The 11,774-nt window shown below is 54.3% G+C and overlaps 1 long non-coding RNA gene across 1 annotated transcript; it reads right to left on the bottom strand.

Moving 5' to 3' along the window:
* Positions 1-4,871: 4,871 nt before the first annotated feature.
* Positions 4,872-5,379, bottom strand: LOC144951999 (uncharacterized). The gene is made up of 3 exons (XR_013640563.1): positions 5,298-5,379; positions 4,986-5,037; positions 4,872-4,933 (listed from the first exon to the last, which is right to left on the bottom strand). It is a non-coding gene; the product is annotated as an uncharacterized LOC144951999 (long non-coding RNA).
* Between the last annotated feature and the right edge of the window lie 6,395 nt (positions 5,380-11,774).

Below are 11,774 nucleotides of genomic sequence, written 5' to 3'. Positions count from 1 at the left end.
CCGTGGTGGTGGTGGTGGTGGCGGCGGTGGTGGCGGTGGTGGTGGTGGTGGTGGTGGTGGTGGCGGTGGTGGCCGTGGTGGTGGTCGTGGCGGCGGTGGCCGTGGTGGTGGTGGTGGTGGCGGCGGTGGTGGCGGTGGTGGTGGTGGTGGTGGTGGTGGTGGTGGCGGTGGTGGCAGTGGTGGTGGCGGTGGCGGTGGTGGCCGTGGTGGTGGTCGTGGCGGCGGTGGCCGTGGTGGTGGTGGTGGTGGTGGTGGCGGTGGTGGCAGTGGTGGTGGCGGTGGCGGTGGTGGCCGTGGTGGTGGTCGTGGCGGCGGTGGCCGTGGTGGTGGTGGTGGTGGCGGCGGTGGTGGCGGTGGTGGTGGCGGTGGTGGTGGTACAGCCAAGGTAGCTACACCAGGCTCTATCCCCGTAACGTCCTCGCGACAAACACACCCGCACCGCTGCCAATACGAGCGAGAGCCACCACGGTGCAGTGATCGGTTTGATTGTTATTGTAAATGTCGTGCACTGCTCCTCGTAAGATTATTAACCGTATTTATTCAACGTAAGTTATTAAATTCCGCAGCGGCGGCGGCGATGATGATGATGCTGATGATGGAGTCTCTAAAGGTTCCCGCTGCATTGCGAGGCGTTCGCGGTTGTGCCGCTGCGTGGTTCTCTCCAGTGGAGCTGTGTGTGTCGCTTGGCACGATGTACCGACGTTTCACTCCGTGTCCTTGGGAGTGACTCCTCAGGAGCGCATTCAGTCACTCGCCAACCCACTCGTCCACCCGTCCATTCAACTACCTACCGACTCGCCCATTCGGTAATTCGCCCGCCCACTCACCCACCTACCTACCCACCGATTCATCCACTAAACCATCTGCCCACTCGCTCACCCACCTACCTACCCACCCATTCATCCACTAAACCATCTGCCCACTCGCTCACCCACCTACCTACCCACCCATTCATCCACTAAACCATCTGCCCACTCGCTCACCCACCTACCTACCCACCCATTCATCCACTAAACCATCTGCCCACTCGCTCACCCACCTACCTACCCACCCATTCATCCACTAAACCATCTGCCCACTCGCTCACCCACCTACCTACCCACCCATTCATCCACTAAACCATCTGCCCACTCGCTCACCCACCTACCTACCCACCCATTCATCCACTAAACCATCTGCCCACTCGCTCACCCACCTACCTACCCACCCATTCATCCACTAAACCATCTGCCCACTCGCTCACCCACCTACCTACCCACCCATTCATCCACTAAACCATCTGCCCACTCGCTCACCCACCTACCTACCCACCCATTCATCCACTAAACCATCTGCCCACTCGCTCACCCACCTACCTACCCACCCATTCATCCACTAAACCATCTGCCCACTCGCTCACCCACCTACCTATCCACCCATTCATCCACTAAACCATCTGCCCACTCGCTCACCCACCTACCTACCCACCCATTCATCCACTAAACCATCTGCCCACTCGCTCACCCACCTACCTACCCACCCATTCATCCACTAAACCATCTGCCCACTCGCTCACCCACCTACCTACCCACCCATTCATCCACTAAACCATCTGCCCACTCGCTCACCCACCTACCTACCCACCCATTCATCCACTAAACCATCTGCCCACTCGCTCACCCACCTACCTACCCACCCATTCATCCACTAAACCATCTGCCCACTCGCTCACCCACCTACCTACCCACCCATTCATCCACTAAACCATCTGCCCACTCGTTCACCCACCTACCTACCCACCCATTCATCCACTAAATCATCTGCCCACTCACTCAACCACCCACTCAAACACCCATTCACGAAACCACCTACCCACCCACTCACCTCACCACTCGGTCATTCAGCAACTCAACCACCCGCTCATTCGCCATTCACTAAACCACCAACACACTCACTCAATCACCAGTTCATAGACACATTCACTAAACCACCTATCCACTCACTCAATCACCTAATGATCATTCACCTAACTCGCCCACCTACCCACTCAATCACCCACTAAGTCTCCCATCCACTAAACCACCTGCCCACTCACTCAACCACCCACTCAAACACCCATTCACGAAACAACCTACCCACCCATTCATCCACTAAACCATCTGCCCACTCACTCAACCACACACTCAAACACCCATTCTTGAAACCACCTACCCACCCACTCACCTCACCACTCGGTCATTCAGCAACTCAACCACCCGCTCATTTGCCATTCACTAAACCACCTACACACTCACTCAAACACCAGTTCATACATCCACTAAACCACCTATCCACTCAATCACCTATTGATCATTCACCTAACTCACCCACCTACCCACTCAATAACCCACTCAGTCGCCCATCCACTAAACCACCTACCCACCTGCCCGCCCACAAACTCGCTCAGCGACTCAACTCGCCCGATTCACTCGCTCCTGAAGAAGGGTCCCCCTTACGCGTGGCGCGAAACGTCAGACACACACGCTGTAAATATGTACACTTATGAGGATTGAATTATCGAGACGGAGACGTTTTATAGAATGTACTATTTAAATGCTGTACATATGCAAAACATGTCAGATACACAACGCTTTACAATTGCGTACAATGCAAACACAATGGTTCATATCGTCACATGTATAAACACAGTTCATATACACACAGAACATATACATGTAACACGTATACACCACGCAGTACATTAAGACAATGATTCATATTGTCACATGTATACACACAGATCATACACACACAGAACATATACATGTAACACGTATACACCACGCAGTACATGAAGACTGATTCATATTGTCACATGTATACACACAGTACATATACACACAGAACATATACATGTAACACGTATACACCACGCAGTACACGAAGACAATGATTCATATCGTCACATGTATACACACAGTTCATATACACACAGTACATTTACACCTTGGCAGATCTGGCAAATCGCCCGATGATGTTGGATGTAATTACCAGCGAAACGTCACGGCGCGACTCAAATTGTAAATGTCGTGGATTCACTCTCCAACAAATCCCTCACCAATTGGCTGTGTCGGGTGGTGGAGGGTTACGACACAGCATTTATACTTAACGCGATCTCACCCAAAAACCTTTATTATGAATAATATTGGTCGCGAAAGCCTGCTACGTGTTAAACTTAGTACATTAACATATATCATGTATACACCATGCAGTACACTAAGACAAGAGGATTAATGTTGTCACATATATACACAGTACATATAACATGTCATTACCTCCTGCGGCCACCAGTCCCTTCGCACTCACAGCTGACTCCCCTGTCACTACCTCCCGTGGCCACCAGTCCCTTCGCACTCACAGCTGACTCCCCTGTCACTACCTCCCGTGGCCACCAGTCCCTTCGCACTCACAACTGACTCCCGTCATTACCTCCCGTGGCCACCAGTCCCTTCGCACTCACAGCTGACTCCCCTGTCACTACCTCCCGTGGCCACCAGTCCCTTCACACTCACAGCTGACTCCCCTGTCATCACCTCCCGTGGCCACCAGTCCCTTCACACTCACAACTGACTCCCGTCATTACCTCCCGTGGCCACCAGTCCCTTCGCACTCACAGCTGACTCCCCTGTCACTACCTCCCGTGGCCACCAGTCCCTTCACACTCACAACTGACTCCCGTCATTACCTCCCGTGGCCACCAGTCCCTTCGCACTCACAGCTGACTCCCCTGTCACTACCTCCCGTGGCCACCAGTCCCTTCACACTCACAACTGACTCCCGTCATTACCTCCCGTGGCCACCAGTCCCTTCACACTCACAACTGACTCCCCTGTCATCACCTCCCGTGGCCACCAGTCCCTTCACACTCACAGCTGACTCCCCTGTCACTACCTCCCGTGGCCACCAGTCCCTTCACACTCACAACTGACTCCCGTCATTACCTCCCGTGGCCACCAGTCCCTTCACACTCACAACTGACTCCCCTGTCATCATCTCCCGTGGCCACCAGTCTCTTCGCACTCACAGCTGACTCCCCTGTCACTACCTCCCGTGGCCACCAGTCCCTTCACACTCACAGCTGACTCCCCTGTCATTACCTCCCGTAGCCACCAGTCCCTTCACACTCACAACTGACTCCCCTGTCATCACCTCCCGTGGCCACCAGTCCCTTCGCACTCACAGCTGACTCCCCTGTCACTACCTCCCGTGGCCACCAGTCCCTTCACACTCACAACAGACTCCCGTCATTACCTCCTGTGGCCACCAGTCCCTTCACACACAACTGACTCCCCTGTCATCACCTCCCGTGGCCACCAGTCCCTTCACACTCACAACTGACTCCCCTGTCATCACCTCCCGTGGCCACCAGTCCCTTCGCACTCACAACTGACTCCCGTCATTACCTCCCGTGGCCACCAGTCCCTTCACACTCACAACTGACTCCCCTGTCATCACCTCCCGTGGCCACCAGTCCCTTCGCACTCACAGCTGACTCCCCTGTCACTACCTCCCGTGGCCACCAGTCCCTTCACACTCACAACTGACTCCCGTCATTACCTCCCGTGGCCACCAGTCCCTTCGCACTCACAGCTGACTCCCCTGTCACTACCTCCCGTGGCCACCAGTCCCTTCACACTCACAACTGACTCCCGTCATTACCTCCCGTGGCCACCAGTCCCTTCGCACTCACAGCTGACTCCCCTGTCACTACCTCCCGTGGCCACCAGTCCCTTCACACTCACAACTGACTCCCGTCATTACCTCCCGTGGCCACCAGTCCCTTCACACTCACAACTGACTCCCCTGTCATCATCTCCCGTGGCCACCAGTCCCTTCGCACTCACAGCTGACTCCCCTGTCACTACCTCCCGTGGCCACCAGTCCCTTCACACTCACAACTGACTCCCGTCATTACCTCCCGTGGCCACCAGTCCCTTCACACTCACAACTGACTCCCCTGTCATCACCTCCCGTGGCCACCAGTCCCTTCGCACTCACAGCTGACTCCCCTGTCACTACCTCCCGTGGCCACCAGTCCCTTCACACTCACAGCTGACTCCCCTGTCATTACCTCCCGTAGCCACCAGTCCCTTCACACTCACAACTGACTCCCCTGTCATCACCTCCCGTGGCCACCAGTCCCTTCGCACTCACAGCTGACTCCCCTGTCACTACCTCTCCCGTGGCCACCAGTCCCTTCACACTCACAACTGACTCCCGTCATTACCTCCTGTGGCCACCAGTCCCTTCACACTCACAACTGACTCCCCTGTCATCACCTCCCGTGGCCACCAGTCCCTTCACACTCACAGCTGACTCCCGTCATTACCTCCTGTGGCCACCAGTCCCTTCACACTCACAACTGACTCCCCTGTCATCACCTCCCGTGGCCACCAGTCCCTTCACACTCACAACTGACTCCCCTGTCATCACCTCCCGTGGCCACCAGTCCCTTCACACTCACAACTGACTCCCCTGTCATTACCTACCGTGGCCACCAGTCCCTTCACACTCACAACTGACTCCCCTGTCATCACCTCCCGTGGCCACTAGTCCACTCGCACTGCATGCAGGCTCTGTTGTCATTACACATGTTTCCAACATGCAGTACACTAAAACAACAGAATTCATCTTGTCACATATTTTCTTATATACACACTATACATGTACATGTAACACGTATACACTATATTTATTTACGGGGGATATGTTCCCCGATTTTAGATTAATTCCCCCCAAAAATGTCTTCGGATTGAGGGGGAAATGACGTCATGGGGCGGTGACTTGCCCTTCACGGTTCCAATCCAGCGGCAGCCCTGGTCAACACTGCGGTGGCTAGAAGATGTTAACTAGCTCGCCTGGTACGCGGGAGGTCGTGGGTTCGATCCCGACCCCCGACGCCTGCTGCTGTATATTTGGAGTTTGCGTGTCTCTCCGTCTCTCTCCCCGTGGCCGCTGCTATGAATGTCCACGTGGTGGTGGTGATGACGATGATGATGATGGTCGGCCCACTTCGTTTCGGCTATCGTTTGTGGGCAAGTCGCTTCCGAAAAAGAACCACTAAATATAGCTCAATGGTGAGCCTTACCTGGTAGTAAAATAAAACATAAAAATGCGTTGATCTTTTAAACGCTGCGGTGTGGCGCCTTTTTGGTCGTAGCAGTTCGACCTGGCGCAGTCGCGCCACTCCACAGCGGGACGTTAAAGATCCCTGGTGACGCCATTCGCAAGAGTCGGGGGGGGGGGGCCCGATGCGTGTCCATCATCCGCAGTACATGCAAAGACAAAGATCCCCTCCTCCCAGAGGTCGCAAACGGGTTTTGATTCCTTACCCGTACCCGGCCGCACCAGGGTCGCAAACGGGTACCCGTACCCGGCCGTACCCGTACCCAGCCGGGTACGGGTATCGGGTACCTGATTGCGACCTCTGGGATGAAGCCACGTTGCAGGCGCGGGTGGGTTGATTCTAGGACCTTGAATTGTGAGAAGAGACAAGACGTTGGGAAATGAGTGACAAACGGTGACTCACCAGTGACTCACGGCCTACCCGTACCCGGCCGCACCAGGGTCGCAAACGGCAACCCGTACCCGTACCCGGCCGGGTACGGGTAGCCGGGTAGGGTACGGGTATCGGGTACCCGGTTGCGACCTCTGCCTCCTCCCGTGCAGCCTTTCCCAGGCTGCCGGGGCAAGTGCTGTTAGCAGGCAGCGGCGCCTACGAAGGCCGCCACCACCACCACGCCCGGCCGTCTTTGTCAACCGAGTGGCGGTGTTTTGAGGCCGAGTCGACCTAGTGGAGGTCCAGGAACGGTTCGGATATTCGCCGCTGCCATTGGCCGTGAGCGGCAATCCAACCCATGCTGACCACTGCGCCATCGCTCCCCACACACATCCAGTCGGACACAGAACCAATAGACACGCGCACTCTGACACACACACAGAACCAATAGACACACGCACTCTGACACAGACACGCACACAGAACCAATAGACACACGCACTCTGACACAGACACGCACACAGAACCAATAGACACACGCACTCTGACACAGACACGCACACAGAACCAATAGACACACGCACGCTGACACAGACACGCACACAGAACCAATAGACACGCGCACTCTGACACAGACACGCACACAGAACCAATAGACACACGCACTCTGACACAGACACGCACACAGAACCAATAGACACACGCACGCACTCTGACACAGACACGCACAACCAATAGACACGCGCACTCTGACACAGACACGCACACAGAACCAATAGACACACGCACTCTGACACAGACACGCACAACCAATAGACACGCGCACTCTGACACAGACACGCACACAGAACCAATAGACACACGCACGCACTCTGACACAGACACGCACAACCAATAGACACGCCCACTCTGACACACACACAGAACCAATAGACACACGCACGCACTCTGACACAGACACGCACAACCAATAGACACGCGCACTCTGACACACACACAGAACCAATAGACACACGCACGCACTCTGACACAGACACGCACACAGAACCAATAGACACGCGCACTCTGACACAGACACGCACACAGAACCAATAGACACACACACTCTGACACAGACACGCACACAGAACCAATAGACACACGCACTCTGACACAGACACGCACAACCAATAGACACGCGCACTCTGACACAGACACGCACACAGAACCAATAGACACACGCACTCTGACACAGACACGCACACAGAACCAATAGACACACGCACTCTGACACAGACACGCACACAGAACCAATAGACACACACACTCTGACACAGACACGCACACAGAACCAATAGACACGCGCACTCTGACACAGACACGCACACAGAACCAATAGACACACGCACTCTGACACAGACACGCACAACCAATAGACACGCGCACTCTGACACAGACACGCACACAGAACCAATAGACACACACACTCTGACACAGACACGCACACAGAACCAATATACACACGCACTCTGACACAGACACGCACACAGAACCAATAGACACACACACTCTGACACAGACACGCACACAGAACCAATAGACACACGCACTCTGACACAGACACGCACAACCAATAGACACACGCACTCTGACACAGACACGCACAACCAATAGACACACGCACTCTGACACAGACACGCACAACCAATAGACACACGCACTCTGACACAGACACGCACAACCAATAGACACACGCACTCTGACACAGACACGCACAACCAATAGACACACGCACGCACTCTGACACAGACTCGCGCGTGCACACACACGCGACACGACACGCACGTCACAATGGCACGTCACACGTCACAATGGAACACTCGTCGCACGTCACAATTGCACATCCGCGTCGCAATCGCAAACGTCACAATATGGCTCACACGTCACAATCGGACACTTCACAATATGGCTGACACGTCACAATCACACACGTCGCAATCGCGTGCGCGCACACGCGTCAACGCACGTCAACGCCGCACGTGGGAGTCGCGCTCACACGACGGTGCTGTCGTGATGTGCGGTGAGCCCGAGTCTCGAGTGACGCCACGCGTTGCACACAGCGCGCTCCGCACTCCGCACCCGACGTATTTATGGTTGATGTAACTAAACGACTTGTAATTAACAACGGAGCGATTAAATTATTTCGTCTCGCTCTGGAGGGCCACACAAACGAGCGTTTTTTTTCATGTCACGACCACCCCCCTCCCCCCTCCCTGCGGCTGATGATTTCAAGAGTGGCGCTTTAGATCCCTGCTTCTATATTTCGGTGTCTGTGTGTGTGTCTCTGCGTGGTCGTGGGGAGCGGTGGTGTGTCGTGGTGACTTTTAGCCACGCTGTATGATAATAACCAGTGCCGCATGAAGCTAGTGTGGAGGCTTGTAGCATATGTTGTTATAAAGGGGCCCTAAATAAATAAATAAACATCTAAACACCATTGGAACCTCATTTGCCAGGCGCACATGCGCGTTTTGGCGTCATCTGGTCCAACACCATGTGAGACTAGGCTCTAAGGAAAGCTGTCTCGGGTGTGGACCAATCAACTTCAAGGACCATGTGAGACTACGCTCTAAGGAAAGCTGTCTCGGGTGTGGACCAATCAACTTCAAGGACCATGTGAGACTAGGCTCTAAGGAAAGCTGTCTCGGGTGTGGACCAATCAACTTCAAGGACCATGTGAGACTAGGCTCTAAGGAAAGCTGTCTCGGGTGTGGACCAATCAACTTCAAGGACCATGTGAGACTAGGCTCTAAGGAAAGCTGTCTCGGGTGTGGACCAATCAACTTCAAGGACCATGTGAGACTAGGCTCTAAGGAAAGCTGTCTCGGGTGTGGACCAATCAACTTCAAGGACAGTGCGTACATCATCAGAGTTATGTTTTTGTTTGCATTATGACCGCAGGTATTGTGGTCTATGCAAACATGACTCCTTGTAAAAAAGGTGTCAGTTTTGTTGCCAGATAGAAGGGTAAAAAAACAATTATCAAATATCAAAACACTCATGTTTTTTTACTTGCACAGTAAAGTGATTGTATTTTTTCACTTGTTAAACAGCCAGACAATACGACAAATCGCTAAACTTAAACACCCGGTCGTTCATGAAAGTTGATGGCGGTATAGTACTAGTGTAATATGATGATGCACCCCGGGGGTAACAGGGCGATGGTGATTGGCTCTGCCAGCCAATGGGACGTCGAGCCAAGGGCATAGCCCTGGGGCTGCATAGCAACATCTAGAAAGTTCCAGGGGAGAGGCTTATGATTGGCTGCGTGGCATCACGTGAGCCAGGTGATATAAGGGGTGGAGAGAGACGGCTCGTGGTTCAGTGTGGAGAGCTTCGAGGAGAGACCACGTCTGTGCCTCCGGCACGCCAGCGGTCACGTGGCAGGCCGGAGGCTGTCTCCCGACGCTGTTAGCCAGTGGTCACGTGGCAGGCCGGAGGCTGTCTCCCGATGCCGTTAGTCAGCGGTCACGTGGCAGGCCGGAGGCTGTCTCCCGACGCCGTTAGCCAGCGGTCACGTGGCAGGCCGGAGACTGTCGCCCGACGCCGTTAGCCAGTGGTCACGTGGCAGGCCAGAGGCTGTCTCCCGACGCCGTTAGCCAGCGGTCACGTGGCAGGCCGGAGGCTGTCTCCCGACGCCGTTAGCCAGTGGTCACGTGGCAGGCCGGAGGCTGTCTCCCGACGCCGTTAGTCAGCGGTCACGTGGCAGGCCGGAGGCTGTCTCCCGACGCCGTTAGCCAGCGGTCACGTGGCAGGCCGGAGGCTGTCTCCCGACGCCGTGAGCCAGCGGTCACGTGGCAGGCCGGAGACTGTCTCCCGACGCCGTGAGTCAGTGGCCACGTGGCAGGCCGGAGGCTGTCTCCCGACGCCGTTAGCCAGCGGTCACGTGGCAGGCCGGAGACTGTCTCCCAACGCCGTGAGCCAGCGGTGTGAGGGAGCGAGAAAAGCGAGCGAACGCCACGCTCGAGTAACGGGAGTAACAGGAGTAACGGGGAAAAGGAGCCCAGCGGTGTGAGAGAGCTGTGTAAAGGAAGAACGAATCAAGACAAGACAAGAGAATATGAGATCGTCCGGAGTGGGTTTATTACACTAGAAGATATACTCTTATAATCACGAATTTCCCTTTTATATATATAGATACTAGCTGTACTACTTGGCTTCGCCCGGGACTTGGATTCACCACACCCGGCCGCCTTTGTCTCCCCAGTGGCGGTGTTCACACACAACACACCAGTTACTCGTTTGAGGCTGAGTCGACCTAGGGGAGGCCCAGGAGCGGTTAAAATAAATAATCGCCGGGTTCGTAGCGCGGCGTAGCGCTAACCGCTTCACTACAATTCGTTACGCTACCACGTGCGCGGGTCACGTGACAGATGTGACGTCACAGCTCACTTGCTGTGCAAAAAAATAAATGCATTTTTGAGCTCCCCCCCTCCCTAAAAAAAACAAACGTGTATTTTTATAATGTTTGCATGGTGTACAGTCTGGAAAGTACCCGCATGGCAAATTTCTAGTTTGTTGCATGTCGGGAAGTACGCTAAACATTTTGAACAGACACATACTCACAGCTTTGCCTTTTATATACATGGAGATAAACGCACAACTTTATCCGTGATGAACGCTGCACTTCCCGTCGTTGTCATGCAGGGGGCGCTGCAAACCTACGCGCCCCCTGCATGGACGACGGAGGTGTAGGGACAGACGTTCGATTACGTTGCAATCGATCTGCGGATGGCGGCGGTCTTCTCGCACGGCCAGCAGCTCCGTGTCGCCTTATCTCGATCCCGCAATCCCAACCAGGTGAAAGTCCGCGTCGAAACGAAGCCCCCGGCAAGGCCGTCTACCTAACGACGAGAGAAAATTCACACGAAATGCCGTTTTCTATGAAGTCTTGCAGATGTAAAATGATGTAAGCTTTTAATGAAGAAATACAATTATCTGATTCAAAATATAATACAATTCAAAGATGTTTCACTTTCATCTTCTTGGTTCTTTCGGTAAAGTCACGTAGAAGGGAAATAATAAAATAATAAAAATAAAACATTTAAATTATTCTCACGTTTCGGCCACAACGCAAGCAGCCGTCCTCAGGTGATTTTTCTTGCTGAAGCCACGTGGTTCCACACCGCCCCCCCCACTCCCACGACCCCTAGCAACGCCCTTACCAACAGACGAGAGCAATTGATAGGCGGAAGGGTGAATCGATCGTGAGCGATTGCAT

This window comes from Lampetra fluviatilis, chromosome 65, assembly GCF_964198595.1.
Source record: "Lampetra fluviatilis chromosome 65, kcLamFluv1.1, whole genome shotgun sequence".
Classification (NCBI taxonomy): Eukaryota; Metazoa; Chordata; class Hyperoartia; order Petromyzontiformes; family Petromyzontidae; genus Lampetra; species Lampetra fluviatilis.
This window is presented reverse-complemented; position numbering and strand designations above follow the sequence as displayed.